A 22,752-nucleotide genomic window follows, 5' to 3' on the forward strand; every position below is an offset into this window, starting at 1 on the left:
AAATAATTCAAACTCCCTTTCTTGTTTTCTCTACCTTCAAGGAAGATTGGTTTGTCAACATGAAACCCTTAATGAAGAAGTACTGTACATACTAGGCATGAAAAGTAATTTGGTCAGCATAGGGCAATTGGTCGAAAAGAACTACAACGTGTTGACCGAAGATAAGATGATGAGAGTTCTCGACTTAGGTGGAACGTTAATCTTGAAGGCACTTATGTCTCATAATAGGACCTTCAGGATTAAACTTAATATGGTGGAGCACAATTGCCTTGCAACTGCAACTAGCAGGGATGAATGGATATGGCACTATAGACTTGCGCATCTCAATTTCAAAGACATCAAAGATTTGAAAAGAAGAAATATGGTTTTAGGGTTACCAGAAATCAACATTCCAAATGAAGTGTGTGAAGAATGTGTGCCGGAGAAGCAACACAGGAACAACTTCAACAAGGATGCAAGAGGCAAGTCAAAGGCAATTCTTGAAATCATATACTCTGATGTGTATGGTCTTATCCAGGTGGATTCGATTAGAGGTAACAAATACTTTGTTACATTTATAGATGATTTTAGCTGAAAACTATGGGCTTACCTGATCAAGAAGAAAAGTGAAGTGATCGAGGTATTTTCCAAGTTTAAATCTATGGTCGAAAGACAAATTAGTCAAAAGCTCAAGAATATGATGACTGATGGTGGTGGAGAATATGTGTCGAAAGACTTCGACACATTATGTGAGAAAGAAGGGATTGTATATGAGGTGGTGCCACCATACACTCCACAACAAAATGGAATTGCATAAAGGAAGATTAAAACCATCATGAATATGGTGAGAAGTATGTTGAAAGGCGATCATCTACCCAAATAATATGGGGAGAAACCGTGTCAATATCAACATATATTTTGAACAGATGCCCGACGAAGAAGCTAGAAGGAGTTATGCCAGAAGAATGTTGGTCTGGTGTCAAGCCTAGCTTAAGTCATCTGAAGGTATTTGGATCTATAGCACATAGACATGTACCAGATCAGTTTAGAAGAAAACTTTATGACAAATCGAGTCAAATGATCCTGCTAGGATATCATTCGCCTGGATGTCACATGTTATTTGACCCAGTGAACAAGCAAGTAATGATCATCAAGGACGTGATCATAGATGAGATTAAGGAATGAGATTGGACTGAAAATGTCAAGAAGTATTAAGTGAGAATCTTATATGAAGAACTAACAATTGAAGTCGAAAGAGAAGTTCGATAAGAAGAAGTTAGAGGTCAAACAAGCATAAGCAGACCTCAAAGAACAAGACATATGCCTGTAAGGTTTCAAGAATTTGTGATTACATCAAATTACGTGGTCGATGATGGAGGTGACCTTGTATATTATGCTTTCTATGCAGATGTTGAACCCGTCAATGCAGTTGAGGCATTGAAGGACTCAAAGAGGGTAAAATCAACGAATGAGGAACTGAAGTCCATAGAAGACAAAAACACATGGTCACTTGTAGAATTTACTCAAGACAAGAAGGCAATCAATGTGAAGTGGGTATAGAAGGTGAAGTTGAATCCAAAAGGAGAAGTAAATCGATATAAGGCGAGACTTGTGGAGAATGGATTTCTTCAGAAGGAAGGAATCAACTTCGACGAAGTTTTTGCACCTGTTGCTAGGATAGAAACAATCAGGTTGGTTGATGGTCTAGCAAACATGAACAATTGGCATATATGTCAGATGGATGTGAAATGTGAATTCCTGAATGGCCTCTTATATGAAGAAGTTTATGTTGCATAACTAGTTGGGTTTGTGAAACATGGTGAAGAAACCAAGGTATATAGGCTGCATAAAGTCATGTATGGACTTAAGCAAGCTCTAAGAGCTTGGAAGAAAAAGATACACAGTTTCCTAAGGGAGAAGGAATTTGTGAAGTGCACAACTGAGCATGGAGTATATGTAAGAAGAAGTAATAGTGAATTGCTTATACTATATCTATATGTCAATGACATGTTAATAACAAGAAGTTATAAGAAGGAGATCAAAGATTTCAAACATGACCTAAGTAAGGAGTTTGAAATGTAAGACTTGGGAAATCTCTCATATTTCCTTGGCATCGAATTATACAAGAGTGGTAGAGGCTTGACGATGCACCAAAGAAGATATATAGGTGAAATAATCAAAATATTTTGAGATGCAAGATTGCAACCCAAGTTCAACTCCAGCTGAGCCCAGATTGTAAATGTCGAAAGAGACAACTGAAGATGATGTCGATCCAATGCAGTACAGAAGACTCATTGGATCACTTCAATACCTTTGTCACACAAGGAGTGGTCTAGCATATGGTGAGTAGATTCATGCAGAAGCCAAAGGCATCACACCTAGCAGTAACAGAGAATACATTAAGGTATCTCAAAGGAACTCTTGATTATGGTGTTGTATTTCCTGCAACTGATAAAGGAAAAAGATGCAAACTAGTGGGATACACTAACTCAAGTTGGTGTAGTGATGATGAGGATAGAAAATCCATATTTGGCTATGTGTTTATGCTAGGTGGTGCATCATTTGCTTGGAGTTCGAGAAAGGAACCAATAGTAGCATTATCATCGTGTGAAGAAGAGTACATAACTGTTTCTCTGTGTGCATGTCAAGCAATATGGATGGTGAATCTTGTCGAAGAGATTAAAAGGAAGAATCATGGAGTGATTACCATGAAGATCGACAACATGTCTACTATCAATCTGGAGAAGAATATGATAGTGCATGGACAAAGCAATTACATCAAAATAAGGTTCCGTTATCTTCAAGAGCAGGTAGCAAAAGCGAAGTTGAACTTGGAACACTGCAGAACTGAGAATCAGATTGTAGACATCATGATGAAGGGAGTGCAGGTCGAAGTGTTTAAGAAGTTAAGGTTTATGATGAATGTAAATATATTAGACACAATGAATTATGTGGTGTGTTGAATTGTAATTCCTTGTATAGAGTAGGTTGTTCGACAGAAGCAAGGAAGTGTCGAATCACCTAGGTGTCGAAATGTCAAAGAGTATCTCGACAATAATGTTAGACTTAGCTTTATTTGTTTATTTAGTTGAGTTAGTTAGGTTAGATTTGAGCCTTTATTGAGAAGCAAGCAAGCCTAAAATCTATAAATAGGGAGTAACCTCTATTATTTGAAACACTTGAGTTTTGCAGTTGCAAAAGGAATAAAGAATCACAGTTTATGAGCAGAGAGAAACTATGCAGAATCAATTCATCTTCTCTCTCTCTCTCTCTCTCTCTCTCTCTCTCTCTCGATAAACCTTAACCTTTTTCTTTTCCCTTGTTCTTCTCGAGTGAAGAGTGAAGAACAAGGGGGAATTCGATCGGTGCGATTGAATCTTATTCATCAAGATTGACCCGGAATTACTCAAAGTGTTGGGTTTAATTCCAACAAAACCAAAGTAAATAATATGAAAATCATATGAACAAACATTTATCTACATTTATTAACAATAACGACAACATACAACAACAAAAAACCATAAACTCTCAAACAAGAAGAAAATCATATGAAAATCATGTTAAACATAACAACAACATACACGAAAATGAGAGAACAAAGAAGAAGAAGAATATCTTTATGTACGAAGAACAATTTTGAGGCAATAATGTAGAATAAGAAAGCTAATGATGAAGAAGAAGAGATAAAATGTGTGCCAAATTTTTGTTGTGAGAGATCCAACGATAATATCAAGAAGCGAGAGTTAATTTGCTTATATATGGGTAAACAATTTCACCACGGCCGTATTAAAAAACAGTCATGAAATGTAATTCCTTTCACAAAGATTGACATTACCAACCATGGTGATAGGTATTTTAATTTTAATATGTATATCATATTATAAGGACAATACTCATTGTAACGAAAAAGTAGAAAATTATTGGAGCTAGAATTCAAACCCTGTCATTCCATGGGTGTATAATACGGTTAATTATTTTGACCGTAATGCAATGTCTTTTCATAAATATAAAAAAAAAACAAAATGCATCCAAATATGAGGTGTTACCATGATTAATTGTCATATTGTTGTAAGTTAGTGTTACGAAAGGTATATTTTGCAGTAGTGGCATCAACAGTGTCTTGGCGTTGGACAACGTAGCAAATGACTTTGAATGCCACCATAGTCGATGGATCTAAGAGAAAATTAGTTGAAATTCAAGAGAAATGATCGGGAAATGTAGATCTATTCTTCTAGTGGAAGAGATCTGGATTTCTTATGGAGGAAATTTGATTGAATCAGAAGAGATTTGATACTGGAAAATTATAGAAATGAGAAGTCGATTCACACAAGCAACACCAATGGTCCATAGTGGAACTTGAGTTGATAGATAAGTGATGATGCATAGCTTGTTGTGGTGGTTCTAAGTTTCTGATGCGATTGAAAAGGGGGTTGATGTGCAAGGTTAACATTACAACGCTCAAATTAGTATGAGGGTGAAATGTGGTGTATGAATGAAAATGAATTTGAATACCTGAAAAATAATTCACTTTCCCTTCTAAATAAGAGAGGTAGTTAGCAACTGAAAGTGTGAATCACAATTAGCTGTCAAATTGATTTAGACTGCTGACAAAGTCCTTGTGTGCAGAATTACCTGCTTAGAGGGGGGAAAACTACCTATTATATATTTCATTTTTCTTATTCCAATTTATTGAAGCTTTCCTCTTTGGGCCTTGTGGACAACCCAAAACAGATATTTTTGTGGATTTTATAAAAAGAAGAGATTGTTTTAAGAATATGAGATTTTTTTTTAACTCACCATCACCTTTATAAAGTAGATCAAATAACCATTCTCTATTTCAAGCTTAAATAGTTTAGGATTAAATTAAGTAAATAAACATTTGTCTTTCTTTATTTTTATTTAGTTTTGATTATTAGAAGTAATTCATATTTATTAGTTGTACTATTTTCTTAGCCCCTAAGTTTGTTAGAGGGTATTTTAGTATTTTATCCTATTCTAGTAACCCTAGTTTTAGCTTATAAATAGGGTGGCAATCATTGTAACTTTTATCATGTTTTGTAGCCGTCATTCTCTTAATAGAATATTTCCGTTCATCATTTATTCTACCTTTGCACCAACAATTGGTATCTAGAGCTCCAGTTCGGATTCATTGGGAAACACGGGAAACACGAGTGAACGTGAGGTCTTGTGTGTTTGATTTTGATTCTTAGATTCGTGTTGAATCTTGAACAAAATCTGATCAGAATTTTAATTCTGTGGGTTGGGAAACACTGTGAGAAATCTGAGTGTATTGTGCAAGGTAGAAAGATGAACGGAAACGGCAACATGAACACCAAACTTCCAGTATTTGACGGTAAAAACTGGAATCGTTGGATGATCCAAATGCGTGTACTGTTTGGTGCTCAAGATGTTCTAGATCTTGTCACTGATGGTTATGTTCCGGTAGCAGCAGATGCGACGGATGAACAGAAAAACGCGCAAAAGGAAGTAAGGAAGAAGGATCAGAAAGCATTGTTCTTCATTCATCAATGTGTTGATGTAAATGTGTTTGAGAAGATTGCAGATTCAACGACAGCAAAGGCTGCGTGGGACACACTGGTTAGATGTTATGGTGGTGACGCATCAGTGAAGAAGGTGAAGCTTCAGTCTTTGAGAAAGCAATATGAGAATCTCAACATAAAGAATAATGAGAAAGTTTCTGAATACATCTCCAGAGTGATTCTGATCACTAATGAGATGAAAGCGTGTGGAGAAACTCTTTCTGAAGAAACAATCATGGAGAAGGTATTGAGATCCCTTAACTTTCAATTTTATTACATTGTGGTAGCAATAGAACATTCCAAAGATCTGAGCACCATGAGAATTGAAGAGCTGCAGAGCAGTCTAGAAGCGCAAGAGTTGCGTTTGACTGAGAGAACTTCTGAAAGGGAAGTAGAGCAGCAGGCTCTGAAAGCAACTTTTGATAGGAGGTATCAGAAGCAGTCAGAAGCCAGGGGAAGATCTGATGGTGGTCAGAAGTTAGAAAGCTCAACCTCTGATAGACAAAAGAATGCTCAGAAGGGAAAAGAGAAGTATGACAAGAAGAAGATCCAATGTTACTGTTGTAAGAAGTTTGGTCACTTTGCTAGAGAATGTTGGTCAAACAAGGAGAGAAAATCAGAAGAAGCAAATATAGCCAGAAGTTCTGATGAAGAATATGTGCTATTGATGGCCTCTGAATCTGATGATATGGATCTGATAGACTGGTGGTATATGGACACTGGCTGTTCAAATCATCTTACTGGAAACAAGAAATGGATGGTTGACTTTGACTCTGAAAAGAGGACAAAGATCAGATGTGCTGATGAAAAATACCTTAACGCAGAAGGTATGGCAAATGTCAGAGTGATTCTGAACAATGGGAAAACAACATTGATTCAGAACGTGTGGTATGTACCTGGCATCAGAAGCAATCTGATGAGTGTGGGACAATTAATTGAGAAAGGTGTTTCAGTTACCATGAAGGACAATCTTCTGAAGCTGTATGACTGCAATCAGAAGTTGATTATGGAGTCAGAACAGGGAAGGAATAGAACATTCAAGGTGAATGTCAGAACTACAGACTCAGAATGTCTTAGTGCAACAAGTGCTGAGAAGGAGAGTGAGTTGTGGCACAGAAGATTTGGTCATTTGAATTTCAGAAGCTTAAAACATCTGAATTCAAAGAAGTTGGTACATGGAATTCCTGCAATTAAGAAGCCTGAAAAGTCATGCAAAGTTTGCATGGAAGGAAAACAACCACGATTGCCATTTGCGTCAGAAACTGCTCCAAGAGCAAAACATGCCTTGGGAGTTGTGCATTCTGATGTGTGTGGTCCATTTCCAGTAGCATCGATTGGAGGGAATAAATACCTTGTGTTATTTGTTGATGAATTCACAAGAATGACATGGGTATCCCTTATTAAGTTTAAACACGAGGTGTTTGATGAATTCAAGAAGTTCAGAATGAAGGCTGAGAATCAGAGTGGTCAGAAGTTGAAGATTCCTAGAACTGACGGTGGAGGTGAGTATAGCAAGACATGAAACAATCAGAATGGTGATTGCAATAGCTGCTAACAGGAATTGGCCTCTGATGCATTTAGATGTAAAATCTACATTTCTGAACGGTCCATTAGAAGAAGAAGTTTACGTGTCACAACCTCCTGGATTTGTGAAAAAGAATCAGGAAGGGATGGTGTACAAATTATACAAAGCTCTATATGGATTGAAACAAGCGCCCAAAGCTTGGAATCAGAAGATTGATTCATTTTTCAAGAAGCAAGGCTTTCAGAAATGTGAGATGGAGTACGGTGTCTATGTTCAGCATACTTCTGAAGGAAATATGACTCTGGTATGTTTATATGTTGATGATATACTACTGACTGGAAGTTCTGAACAGGAGATAGCCAAGTTCAAGAAAGTTCTGATGAATGAATTCGAAATGACTGATCTAGGCAAAATGACATACTTTCTAGGGATGGAATTCAGATACTCTGAGAAAGGTATTATTTTGCATCAGCTCAAGTATGAATTAGAAATTCTGAATAGATTTAATCTAAAGAATTGTAAGATTGCTGTCACACCTTCTGATACAAATCAGAAACTGGATTCTGACTCTAATGGAAAGGATGTGGACGCTACAACCTTCAAACAGTTGGTTGGTTCTCTGAGGTATTTGTGCAATACCAGACTTGATATTTGCTATTCAGTTGGGATGGTTAGTAGGTTCATGAGTAAACCTAAGTGGTCCCATTACCAAGCTGCTGTCAGGATTCTGAGGTATATCAAGGGAACTCTGAAGTATGGAGTATTATTTCCTTCTGGAAGAAAGAATGAGTCAGAACTTCTGAGTTATTCAGATTCTGATTGGTGTGGAGACAGAGTTGACAGAAGAAGTACGTCTGGGTACTTATTCAAATTTCTGGGAGGTCCCATTTCTTGGTGTTCCAAGAAGCAACCTGTTGTGGCGTTGTCAACTTGTGAAGCTGAATACATTGTAGGTGCTGTTACTGCATGCCAAGCTGTGTGGATTCTGAATCTATTGCAGGATCTGAAGATTAAAGTAAACAAACCTCTGAAGCTGATGATTGACAACAAGTCTGCAATCAATCTTGCTAGAAACCCAGTGTTGCATGGGAGAAGCAAGCACATTTATACCAAATATCATTTTCTGAGACATCAAGTTCAGAGGGGAGTGTTAGAAGTTGTACACTGCAGCACTCAGAAACAGTTGGCAGATGTTCTGACGAAAGTTATCAAGACTGATCAATTTCTCAGATTAAGGGATGGAATTGGTGTTACAAGTTTTGATGGAATATGAATTAAGGGATGGTATTAGAAGTAATTCATATTTATTAGTTGTACTATTTTCTTAGCCTCTAAGTTTGTTAGAGGGTATTTTAGTATTTTATCCTATTCTAGTAACCCTAGTTTTAGCTTATAAATAGGGTGGCAATCATTGTAACTTTTATCATGTTTTGTAGCTGTCATTCTCTTAATAGAATATTTTCGTTCATCATTTATTCTACCTTTGCACCAACATTGATTGTGTTATTGCTATACACCCACTATCTATTTGTAATATACTAAATTGTACACGTACCGATTTGTTGATCTCTCCTATTATTTTGATGTAAGTATCTGAAATTCTTTACTTTAACTCTCATTCAAGAAATCAACGAGAGTTATTTTTTTTGTTACTAAATTTTAGCAATCATCGTTTATGTCATAATTCATGTGGCCTATCCAAATAATAAGGATATCTATTTTTCATCTAAAAATATAAAGGAAAAGAAAAAGAAAACAAAGTCATTCATTTTTATAGAAGGGCACAAACTCATGTCAAGCCATTCATTTTTGTTGTAAGTAACCAACTCATAGCAAGTCACTCATTTTTGTTGCACCTAACCAATTCATGTAAAGTCATTCATATTTTATTCTAAGTAAACAACTCATGTCAACTCATTCATATTTTATTGTAGCTAACTGCCTCATGTCAAATAATTCGTTTTATGTCCTCTCTTGCTTTGCTAGATATATAATGTTTACCTACAATTTTAGTTTCCACCACATTGCTTTATTTTTTCCTTTTCTTTTTGACTTTCTGGGTTAGTTTTCACTATTCTTCATTATAACTATTTATTTGTTTACAATTTATTTGATATTGTCAATTGTATTTAAGCCACCTATATGTGAAAATATATAGAATAGGATACAAGAAATTAAAGTTACTCTTATTTTAAAGATATAAGGATGAAATGACTACTCTTATAATATAATGTAACAGACACATCATTTTTTTATTTTATTTTTCTTATTCTTTTAAATGCATTATAATTTTATATAAAAGAAATTCGACTCTAAATAATTGATGATTTTACCTCTTAATTAAATTTTAGACTATTCCATGACAATTTATCAACATATCAAATGTTCATTTTAAATTGTTTTCTCTATTTAAAAACACAAATATTTTTCAATTAAACACATATTTTATTATCACCTACTACCCTATAATAATTGTCACCTTCTCATATGACCTTTTTTTTTCCTATTTGAAATACACAAATGATTTATCATGAATGACATAATAATTAACACTAATTAAACACAATCAACACCACCTTTTATTCTCAATTTAATCTTAATACTTTTTTATTCTATCAATTTAATCTTAGATATTTTTGAAAGAAATTATAATACACATTTATAAATTATATTTAAATATTTAATAGAACAAAATATAATAATAATTTAATCATTTTTTATTGAAAGATGAAACAATTTTTTAACTAATCATATTATTTTAAATAAACTTAGACTAATTTTTTTTCTGAATCAATTTTAAATAATAATAATAATAATAATACTCATTTTTTGCTAAACCATTTTTTACATAAATATAAACTAACGACGGTAGTAAAAAAAATATATAGAAAAAGCGATGAGTAATCAAAATTTACATAAATAACATTTGAAACTATTACAAAATATTATTATGGCAATAATAAATGTATTAAATCATGTATTATAAATTAAAAAAAAATTAAATTATTCATACTTATCTCTAATGATAAAAATTAACATCTACACTTATACATATTCATACCATTGTCGCTAAGCGAAAAATACAGAGTCGCCATTAGATTTTATTTATTTCATAGGAAAAGAAAAATATAGAGAAAATCCCAAAAAAAGGGTCATCACAATCACGAAGGTTCACAAATCGATTATGCAAAGGGAAGATATTATCACCTCTCACATCCATCGTCTAGGATGTCTATGCTTGAATGAGTCTTGTCGAAGTGAGAAATCAGAGAAATCAGAGTCCCGTAGTTCGTGGTACAAAATCTTGGTTTGTTTTGTTGATTTTATAGCTTGAAAAAGGGTTTTCAAAGTGATACTCTAAGGCTCAAACAAAATGTTTGATGAGTTGATATTGATTTTATGTTTTGAAGAGAGATTGTTCTTGATTTCGGATTGCACTAAAGATTATGAGTAAAGGTGAATATCTCGAACTACCAAGCCAAACGTTGTGTTCAAAATACTCAGAATGAGGGTATGAAAGCTCTATTCTCATCCCTTCTCTACCACTTAAGGCTCGTGACATACAATCCTAATAGTATTTTATGGTGCTTTGAATTTGATTTGAGAAAATACCACTTGACGTTGGATCAAGGGCTTGTTTATTATTTATGAAATAGTGACGATCCTATATCCTAACAATTGGATAATGGAATTAACAAAGCATGTCCCCTAAGATAGTGTCATGAATGAAAATCATTCTTGCAATAAAAGATTATAAGTTTTCGGAAACTCTAAATTGCATAGGTCAATCACAAAAGTCGAAGTACAAATGCAAGGTACTAACAAGTCCTCCAAGTCTCCAAGCTTTGGTCATACACAAAATTACATATGGTTCATAATACTTCATGTCTAATGCAAATATCAAACATCAAGTCTACATTAAATCTTTTTAGTCTTTTCCATTTTATTATGTTTTTGTTCGTTTTAGATGGAATAACAAAATAAAGCAAATGATCAATGAAATGATACGAAAACAAAGGGAATGACTGCTAATAGAAAAGAATTAAATTGCAAGAATAAATGTTAGATGCGTAATATAAATGTTAGAAGCCTAATATAAATGTTAGAAATTATATGTTAGAAGTCAATTTAAAAAGGAACCGAATACTTGAGATTATCTATCCACAAATCAAATGACTCAAAATATGGTGTATAAAGGGACAACCTATCATTAAATCAACCAAAATGTCCATCTATCAATGATTTGAAGTACGGAAGACTCAACCAAAATGTCCATCTATCAATGATTTGAAGTATGGAAGACGTATCAATCCAGCCATGACCCATTTAATCAAAATCAAAATCAAAATTACAAGAAGAAAAGAAAATTAAAATTAAATGTTAATATTCTAATTAACATCTAATATCCTAAAATTTTAAAAATCTAATTCTAAAATTAATTAACCTTTAATCAAAATAATATTCTAAAATCAATATTCTAAAATTAATTAACCTTTAATCAAAATGATTAACCTAATCCTAATCTAATCAAGAGGATTATTCAACATGAACCTAATTAAGGGAATAAGTCCAAAAAACACCTGAATGGAAGTGCAGGCCCAATGCCATGGCCGATTTATTCACATCTGGCTCAGCCAGTGGAGTGTATCAGACCATTTGGGAGGTCCTAATTAGAAAGAGAGGCGTTGGGCCTGCACTTCACTTGGGCTAACTAAGGCCTTAATCCAGGATTCAATGTCGTTCAGTCAAAACATCACACACAGGAATGAAAAAACACAAACGTCCAGCCACTCTCGCCTGCATCTCACTCTCTAGCTAGAACACCAAATTGCAAAATCGCGATGCCTTCACCTCGATTCCAGAACCAATACGAAAATGACCAAACAAAAAATCATCCGGTTTTGCGGTGAACATGGATTACGTAACTGTTTCTGAATTATTTGTTATGTGTTATGTGTTGCAGTGATGAATGAATCAAGAAGAGTTTTTCAGAGCTCCGGTTTTGAAGAAGGTCGAAGATGATTGAGATGAAAGCGCAGGGAGTTTTGCGTGTCGGATGATGTGAGGAGTATGGAATGGTGAGAAAAACGTCTCTCTAGCGATGCCAATTCATCTTATTTTATAGAGTTGGTTAACAGGGTAGTTTAGGATTTTGTACTTGAAATTTGTTATGAAAGTTTGGACTTGCAGGGAATTCTCTTGTTGCGTTTTCTCGTAATGTCTTGTACCCTTGCCGCCCATGCTTGTACCTCATCCTTAAGATTTTTTTTTATATTGCATTGTTTTATTTGCACCCTTGATGTTTGCCTTTGATTTTGCAATTTGGTGTGTGATGGGTTTTGCTTTCATGTTGATTAAGAGTGAACTTGTTCAAAATTAATACATACTTGAAATCACACCATGTTTGGATTCTTCACTAGAAAACAAATTTTGAGATGGATGGGCTAAGGCCTTTCTTTCCATTTAAGCAATCATGACCTTGGACTAAATAGCATTGCTTTATGTTGATAGAATGATGCAACACTTATATTTGGATCTAAAAACAAGACATCATATTTGGACCTCTAAAATCAACTTGAAAAGGATGAAATAACTATGGACATTTATGCAAGATGAAATGATTAATGAACAAGCATGGTTCTTATATTGAAGTTCAAACAAAGGTTCCTTACTAAATTCAAAATTGAACAAGCATCACGAACCGTGTATCTTGCAATGGATAACACAATGATGAATCTAAAAATAACATACTGTGGACCAATGAATCCAAATGATAACAAGACTTGCAAGTCAAGCAAACCAAATGACTTGGATTTGAAGAAGACTCCTTATAATTATGAACCATCTTATGTTCTAATATGGATTGAACCAATGAAATGCAGGCCCTAGGGCGACTTATGAATGAACCAACTAATGACATGAACTATCATGATATGTATTACAATGAATAAATGACCTTGAATGAAAATGGACCATGGCCAAAAGAAGTGGATGGAAGTATAAATGTACTAATGAATCATTGCATAAAGAAACGTGGAATCAAAAATCAATGGAAGATTTTGAATGAGCATGGATCTATCAGTGAAGTGAGACATAAAACCAAATGGACACCTAGATAACAAGATATGTGCCAAACCCAAAGATCAAGGCATGATCATGCTTGATCAAATGCCTCCAGATAAGTTCTTAACCATGCAAGTAAAAGGGTCTACCAATGTCATAAACCAATAAGTTAGCGTTTTATTGTTTGAGCCACCTCAAGTTGCCGAGAGACCCTATTTTCCATTAGTTGCAAGCACAAAGCCATGAATCAAAGTCACTTGTCTTCTTTATTGAACCATGCTTATGCAGATGGAATGAATGCTTATGAGGATATGCAACTGATTAAGTTTAGTGACTTAGATGATTATTGTGAAGGGTATGGTGAATTTTGGGGTATGACAACTATAGTAAAAAATTCTCTTATTCTTTCATCTAGTTTCATAACATGACAAGTAGTTAGAGTTTAGTTTATCTTAAATAATCTATAACATAATAAAAGTAAGGGAAATAATTATTCAATTCAGTTAGACTCTCTCTTTTTGTTTCTCTCTTTTAGGTTCTTTTTGATACTCGGTTCCTATAATCTTTGCGATCATGGTGACGCCGTCGTCATCAACATCTCATGCAAACACCGCTTACGGTAATAGCTCCACAGTTACAAACTCAACATTAAAACAGAAGTGTCGCGACGTAAAAAATACCACAAACGCCCACACACTTGTAATGATAACATAGTCTGCACCAAAGTTTATTTATTCCTAAAAGGAAAGGAAAAATATCGATAAAACCAAAAAAAGAAAAAGAAAATGGTCGTCGCACCCAAATTCGAGTTCAGGAGTCGATTATGCGAGGGTAAGATATTAACACCCCTCACATCTGTTGTACTCAACAGGAACCATTTAGTTAGTTTCACGATTGAAATGTTAACTTTCATTTGTTTCATTTTCTAGTTATTAAAAGGTTGAAAATAGAAAAAGACTAAAAATAAGTTTTTTATTTAGGTGCCGGATAAGACGTTGAATTTTGCTCCTACGTATCCCAAAATGCGATGGGGAACTCAAGGCTACGTAGTTATGGGTAGAAAATGTTTGTGTGTTAGTCAATTTTAGCAAAGGATGCTTAGCTTGCATTCAAGCGGAAAACATTGTTTGCTCTTCAAAACATGGAGAAGTATACATTGGCATCGCGTCAGAATGGACAACATCATTTGGAATCTCACAGATTTATGTTCTCGTCGCATTCAAGCACATGGTAGGAACGAAGTGTAATATCATAAATAATTCAAAATCATGACTCACAAAATAAGAGCTTAAAATTGAAGAAACCAAATTTGAATACATCAAAGTCACCATTCATCAAATTATAAAAAAAGAGTCAAGAACATTGTTCAAATATCTTCCACAATTTAAAAAGAAGTTTTGACTTCAACATTAATATCTTTAACCAATGATAAATATATAAATAGTAGTTCATATATCAAGTTATTAAGAGACCTAATATATATATATATATATATATATATATATATATATATATATATATATATATATGTATATATATATTAGTTAATGGTAAATTTTTTGGATTGAGTGGGTTTTGTTTGTTGGGTATGGATTTATCCGAAACCCATATATTTTGAATGGTTTTTCTTTTTAAAAACCATATTGGCCCACTTACCCGTTCAAGCTCACTTTTTAAGATCGGTTTGGGTGGGTTTGACAGGATTTTATGGGTTTGTCCAACCCATGTACACCCATAACAACAGATATCCAAATACTTGGGGAAAAGAGGGGCATACACCTAACTAGTCCTTTTCCATCCAAATTATTTGCGAAAAGATTGGATATGATTAGAGTATTTTGAAGATGACGAGTACTCGAATAGTCAAGCTATACAACAGGTATTCAAGTACTCGGGGAAAAGAGAGACATGCATTAAACTATTCCTTTTTCATCCATCTTTATTGCAAAAAGATTTTGACGCGAAACAGATTAGACTCTTTTAAAGATGACAAGTACTCGGAAGACAAGTTATACGTCATACGTTCAAGTACTCGGGAAAAAGAGAAGCATACACCAAACTATTCATTTTTCATTAATTTATTAAAAATGTTTAAAGTAATTAAGTCAGGATGACTTTGGTTTTATTTTGAAAAAGACACTTGATATTGATCAAACATTTTTATTTGCGTTGCAAAATGAATTATGAAATGATTTGATTTAGTTTTGAAATGGTTTTGAAATTGATGGTGAAATGGTTGAAAAATAATTGAAAGGCATGAGTTGTAACACAGGGTCGCGAGTTGCATCATGGGGGCGCGAATTCTAGCGCGGTGGCGTGAACTCTAACGCGATGACATAACTTAACTCCATAAACCACTCGAATCGCAATACATCACATAAGCTCGCAACATAATGACAAGAGAATCAAAACACATATAACAATAATATCCAACATGCATTCATCAAAATCGAATCTAAAAGTAGATAAACATGTAACATGCACGTGTTAAATTAACACAACATGGGGACGCGAATTGAGTTCACGTAATGCGAGGACGTGCAATGAAAATCTTCCAACATAGAATTTAAATCCAATTTAAATGTACCTAAATCAAAATGTTGTATGCCAACACGACTTAAACAATAAGTTGCTAGCGCAAAACGTGAACATTTCAATCAAATGGAACACAACAAATCGTGTCATAATTAAAGTAATGTCACCTGACAAAACACAAAGTAGCGAATGCAAATGCGATTTGACATTATGCCAAACTACCAAAAAAACGTGTACATATTTGAGTCAAACTTACCAATAATAGAATCGAAATTCCACACATAAACAAAAAAAATCAGTTGGCAAACTGCTAACTCTAAACACGTTCGTCTCAATCGAAACAGAAAAGCAAAAATAATGCTATCGTGCGTAATATTTTCGGAATTGATTTTGATATCACGAAAACACGGGCAACAACAACACAAAACAAATATTACATCATCAAAAACATTATAATCAAATAAAACAAAATCCAGCAAGCAACTAATGCTGAATACGCATATCATGATTCAATCAAAATGCAACCGACATAACACAATTTTTTGTACAAAAGCGAGTTCAATTTAAACAATACCAAACAACAATCATTTATGCAGACAAATTAACTATGCAAGCATAAAATCGGAAATCTGATACAGTTTCAAATTTCATCCCAGTTTCGACATGAAAACAACGAAGAAATAAAGCATCACAAAACAATCCCAAAATATTTTCATTATTATAACAACATTATAATATCAAAATCCAACACAACCAGTAAAAACAAATAGCACACAAAATTAATACTGAAATACACAAACAACAATAAATACACAATATACACAACACCAAAAAAGTATTTGAACAGTTACCCACAAGCTAAGTTATGACATTATTGCTGGAGCGTTGTTGTCGAAACGAATTCTCGATTGTTGAAGGAGTCACGGTTGGGTTGAGCTGACAGAAAATGTTGAACCACACGATTTGAAGAAGTTTTTGTTGGTGGCCGGTGATGAGTTAAGGTTGATGTTCATTTTGAATCAGAGCAGGTTTTTATGGTAGTGGTAGAGAAAATGGGCAATTTGTGGTGGTTGTGAGTGGTGAGTTGGTGAGATCGTGGTTGTTATAGAGGTTTGAGCAAGGAAGATAGATGAGGAAGAGAGGTTTCGCTAGTGAGGACAAAGTGAACGAATAGAGAGTTGGTCTCAAACAAAAGGAGTACATTGAGATTTTTTCTCGCTGGCGGCGCGGTTGAAAGAGATAGTTGGAGTGAGGAGCAGTTGATGGTGCAATGGTGAGTTAAGGAAAATGACAGTGACCGATAAAGAGTGAAGGTTGTTTTCTTGGACTATTTGGTGAAGGAAGGGAGGTGGAAAAGGGTGAAGTGGTTTGGTTGGTGTAGGTGAGAAGAAACAAGGGAGGGAAAATTGAAATATGAAGAAGAAAAAGAAGGACTTGCATTTTTGAAAGCGTTGTATTGTTTGCGATTTAAGTTTTGAATAAGAAGAATAAGTCTTCTTCTTTTGACTCAGTTTATTTTTTATTAGCTTTTTTCTTTTACTTTTTTTATAATTAAAAACTGACAGTGAGAGATTAGAGGACTAGCGACTGCGAATTCTCATTGCATGAGTCAAATGGTTAACTTATATACTATTATCTTAGGATTTACATTTTCAATTAATATCTATACTACCCTTAAATATTTTTTAGTGACAAAATTGAGTTTTAAATTAATAAAATAAAACAAAACAAAAATAAAAAAAAAACAAATTAATTATTTTATTTATTTTTACTTATTTTCTTAATTATTTTGATTAAAGAACGAAATAAAAATGAATTAAAATGAATAGAAGTCGAACACGCATATGTGTGAAAAATAAAATGAATGCACTAAAATAATCTACATCAAATATAGTTCACTAAAATAGACAGTTGCAGATCAAATATTGAAGTTAAAAATACTTGGATGAAAAAGCTCAAACTTATCAAAATGCGAAAGCGCGAAAATACTAAAAAAATAAAATGAGTACACCAAACTGACCTACGCGAAACGTAGTTCAGTAAAACACACAGTTGCAGGTGTAGCACCTCAAATTTTCACCCACCATTTTTGTACATACATTTTCATGTTTAGGTCATTAGCGTTGCATTGTCCACTGCATAGCATTGCATTGTCCATTGCCAAGTCAGTCATCAGTCAGACTGGTCAGGAGGCTCAGTTGTGCAAGCAAGCAAGTGCATTTTCCATGAGATCAAAGCCCTAGGGTTGATTCAATGTATTCATGTGACCTAGGGATCATTTTGAAGTGGTTTGGCCAAAGGTTGAATGTTCAAAGCTCATCAGTCATTGCATAATGCATCTGAAACCCTAGAAAGTCAACCAAAGTCAAATGTGCATGGAATCATGGATTTGAAGGTGGGAGATGGTTAGAGAGGCTTCATTCATGTCCATACAAGTCTCATTTGACATTGCAAACATCAACAATGAAGAATTTGAGGTCAGATGAAAAGTTTCCAAAAATAGCAGTTGATCTGTAATTTGAAATTGCCAAAAATGGAAAGGTTTTCTCCTCAAGTTTACATCATCAAGAAAGCTTCAAATGAAATTTTTTCCAACATGAAAGTTGAAGATCTTGCTCTCCCATTTCCAAAAAGTCCAAGAACATGAATTTCTCATGTATGGTTGAGAAGTTATGGATCAATCTTTGCCAAGAAAATTTGAACTTCACAAGTGCATAAATTTTAAACCATAAGGCCAAATGAAGCGGTTCTTTTTGCAACATTCATGTCTTGACATACACTATCCAAATCATGCATCACAAGCCATGCATTCTCATCACATAATTATTTGATTTTTCACTTGATTTTTTTGGATGGAATTTTCAAACTTAAAAATAATGCATTGTCTACACATTTAAACACTTCCATTGGCTTACAAACAGAACTTCAAGTGAATTCAGGCCCAAAAACGTGCACTGTTCCATTCATTTCATGCATGGGGGTACATTATTCAAATTGCACTTACACTATCATATTTTGCTAATCCCTTGGCCATACACCTAAACATGTTTAAGGACTTGGTTAGGAGGGGGTATAAAACCAAAACCCTAACAGATTTCAGCAGGGGAGCGGCTCATTTTTGAGATCTAAAAGTTTTTTCATCAAATTTTTCTTTCACTTGTTCTTGCAATTTCTTAAAACAACATCTATTTCCAGTGCTTGATCTTGGTATTTGAAGTGTTCTTGAGTGAATTGGTACGTGGAATTGAATGAAACAGTGCAAACTGAAGCAGCTTGAAGCAAGAACACATCAATGGTGAATTCAAATTTCTGTGGAATTAAGCGCGATTAAACCTTCATTCTTCATCCAATCAACTTCATAAGCACTTTGGAAGATCTGTTTGCATATTACAAGGCTTAAATCCATCGATTCCAATTCTGTTTGCTCCAAGAGGTCAGAACTCGAGTCTCTTCTTTCTTAAATTGGTTAGGTGATAGTTGTAGGTCTTGTGATGCTGGTGAAATTGAGCTTTTAATCATTGATTTCCATGCTAAATTGTTTGAGTTATGCTGTTTTAAAGATTGACATGTGATTCTTCCTTGCTTCGATTTGCTTTGTTTAGTTAGAATTAAGTTAAATTATGTATGGATTATGGATGTGTGTTGCAAGATCTACAAGATGGTATGCTCGTTTTGCATTTCTGTGACAATTTGTTCTTGAGCCTGGGAATCATGATGAACACGTATGAACGCGTTAGGTTTAGCTGTCCAGAAGTGTTGTAGATCCTTGCCTGCGTTTATTGCATGTGTTTTGGTGTTTAAGCTCATGTACTGGTTGCATGTAATCCACCGTGTCCGTTTCATTGGCTGAAATCATTTTGCCCGGCCACCTCAGCTTTAATGAAACGGTGAGTTTCATATAAAACGCGCTAGTTTTGAAAACACACATACTTTGATCCTCGGCGAGAGCATTTCCACACTTGGCTTTTGGCATTTTAGTTCATGATGCTATCCATGTTCATATGCCTTGTTCACTTTTTTTTATTTTTTCCATTCATTCAAAAATTCATAAGTCCATAAATATTAATCCAATTGAGATGAGGTTTTTTGCATAATGTTCCTCATGATGTCTTCTATTTTATGGTGATTTTTCCAGAAATTGTGCACGCCTGGATTTTTATTTTGCCTAGAGAATGTCCATACATGTGTTTTCTTGACATGCCTTGCCATTTTGATTGTGAAATGATGATATTTTATCCAACATTCTTGAAATTTTGTGTGCTTAAACTACACACTTTTAGGGATTTTTTGGTATAGAGTTTGCATTTTTTTCATTTCTGGTTGTGGAGATATGCTGTGGTTAATGTAGGTGTGACAATGTGTGTCACACCTTTGCTTGCTTGACTCCCTGATTTTATTTGCCATGCCAATTCAATGCCAATTGATGTGAATTTTTGCATGATGCTACTACTGGATGTTAGGAATGATCATGAATTTTTATGGAATTTTTGGATTCAATTTGGATTTGTTTGAGATTTTCTTTGCTGATTGACCATTTGTGGACTTTTGGATAGTCATGAACTTAGAAGATTTGTGAAATGCTTGATGTTTATCATATGAACCTGAAATTTTTCACATGTATTCTAGACACTTTGAAGTTTGTTATGGCTTTGGTTTGAGACATTTATCATGTATGGATTATGTTTTAGGCTTGTGTTAAGATGATGCATCTAATTGTGCCCTGTTTGAGCTTGTTTGTGCACACCTTGCCTTGGTGAATTTAATTGACTTGCTTAAACTTGTCCAAATGCCTTAAAATTTGGTATGATGATCATGTTATGAGTTCTGTTTAGCCATGATTTTTATTGGGATTTATTGAGTCATTCTTGAGTTGATGTGGATTGGTTCATTCTGTTTGCTTCTATGAGCTTTCAAATTGCATGTCTTGCCATGTTTGCTTTAGGAAATGAAATTGGTGTATGATATGAATGTGAGACTTTTTGGATGATGTTCCTAATTGATTGAGATTGCTTCTTGTCAATTTTCATGTTCTGTTTTGGATTATTTCTCCAACTTTGACCCTAGGCCTTGTCCTAGTGGTTTGGACTTATGTTTGAGTTTTGGTTTCAGGTTAAGGAAGTGCATTGCCTTAAGAGGATTGATTCACATTGTTAATGTTTGCATTACTTGTTTGATGTTGACTAACCTTGATTGGTTTTGTAGGTGGCTTGTAGCTCATTTGAGTTGAGCTTGTGCATTGTGCAATGTTGCTTGTCTGTTTAATTGTGTACTGTTGACTGTTGACCACTGATCTGTCTGCTTGACTTTTGTTGATTGGTGTACTGATTGTGTTAGATTGTTTTCAGGTACCTTAGTTGCTATAGTTCCTTTGTGAACTTGCTTTTGCTTTGCTTGATAGCTTAAGCATTGAGGTATAACTTCTCTGACTTCATGTAGTCTGGAAGACCTGTCCTGTTACTGGGGCAGGCACCTGTCTGAAGTCCTCCTTAAGAGGCAATGCTTGTGTTTGTTTATCATTGTGCCTTGTACATTCAAAGACCTCCTAAGTGAAGAGGCATTGGCAGATACAAGAGATGTGTAGTCCATCTTTTGCTACTCAGTGTGTCATCCACTCTGCTCACACACCTTGTGTTGATGCATTATGGATAATAGCCCAAGATCTTTTGTTGTGTCAGTCATGTGGATAGAAGAGTTCCAACTTTCTGAACTCCACACTTTCATCTGTCTGAAGCTCTCCCAGGCCAGGGATAAGAGCTATGAGGCACACCCCTCACTTCCTATTTCATCTGCTTCACCCTAACTCTCAATGTTAGGGTTAAGAGCTAACACCACCCTGTTACAGTGATTTGTTTGTCGAGGTTGATATGACCCCTCGACTAAAACCTAACTTGATTGAGCCAACTGATTGCATATAGTGTGTGCTACTTGTGCTTGTATGTTTGTGCTTTTTTTTAGTTTAGCTTGCTTCCTGTGCAAGTTAGGGTTAGTTTGGCTTGCTTCCTGTGCAAGTCATGTTTAGGTTAGCTTGCTTCCTGTGCAAGTTAGATAGAAACCTTAACATAGGGCAATGATGCATGACAACTTCTAGGATCGAGTCGTAGTCTCCCTAGTAGTTTGTGTCTCCCTTTGTATCTGGTTAGGGTAGTCCTTTTTCCCTGCGTAGGGGAACTACGTCGCCCTGATCCTCATACCAGATGAGGTACGTAGGCAGGAGATGAGTTGATCTCTCCGAGCGCCCTTTTTCTTTTGCAACCCCTTTGTGTGTGTTGGAGTCTGACATAAGTCCAGCGATTGGCAGTTGGTTTCCTGTGTCTTGTTGTGTGCTTGGAGTCCGATGTAAGCCCAGCGATTGTCATTTGGTTTCCAGTGTGCGTGTGTTTGGTTCGGAGTCTGATGTAAGTCCAGTGATTGGCATTCGGTTTCCATGTTTGCCTGTGTGGTTTTGTTTGCGTGCGTTAGCCGAGCTACGAGTGCTCTGATTCTTCTCCAGTCAGAGAAGATACGTATGCATAGGATGCGACATCCTAGCGAGCACGTTTTCCCCCAGTCCGAACTACGTCGACTCTGATGTCTATGCCTGATAGACTACGTAGGCCCAGGATGCGATATCCTGCCGAGTTAGTTTCTTTTGTTTTCTGTGTCTCTTTTCAGCCAGTGTGTGTGGATCCCGTCGAGTACGACAGATGCGTAGGGGTGCTAATACCTTCCCTTCGCATAACCGACTCCCGATCCCATCCCTCTTTGGTTGCGAGGCCATGTCTTTTCCAGGTTTACTTCGAGCGTTTCCTTTCCCTCTTTTGGGATAAAAAACGCACGGTGGCGGCTCTGTTGTTTTCGTTTCCTGCCGGTTTTTCGCGTAATGCGACAGCTGGCGACTCTGCTGGGGACTTATAGAGAAGTTGACCTCTTGCTGGTCCATCTTCCCTAAGCGAGTCTCTCCTAGCGCTCTCTAGGATAGGGTTCGGTTGCTTTTGCTGTTTCATTTATTGCATTCATTTATGTACTGTTTGCATTTATTGTTTGCATTTATTCATATTCCTCTGTTCATCTGGCTGGCTGGTTGTCTGTTTCTCTCTGTTGGGGTGGGAGTTACATGAGGTAAAAGGCCCA

This window comes from Lathyrus oleraceus, chromosome 2 (genome assembly GCF_024323335.1).
Source record: "Lathyrus oleraceus cultivar Zhongwan6 chromosome 2, CAAS_Psat_ZW6_1.0, whole genome shotgun sequence".
NCBI classification, from domain to species: Eukaryota; Viridiplantae; Streptophyta; class Magnoliopsida; order Fabales; family Fabaceae; genus Lathyrus; species Lathyrus oleraceus.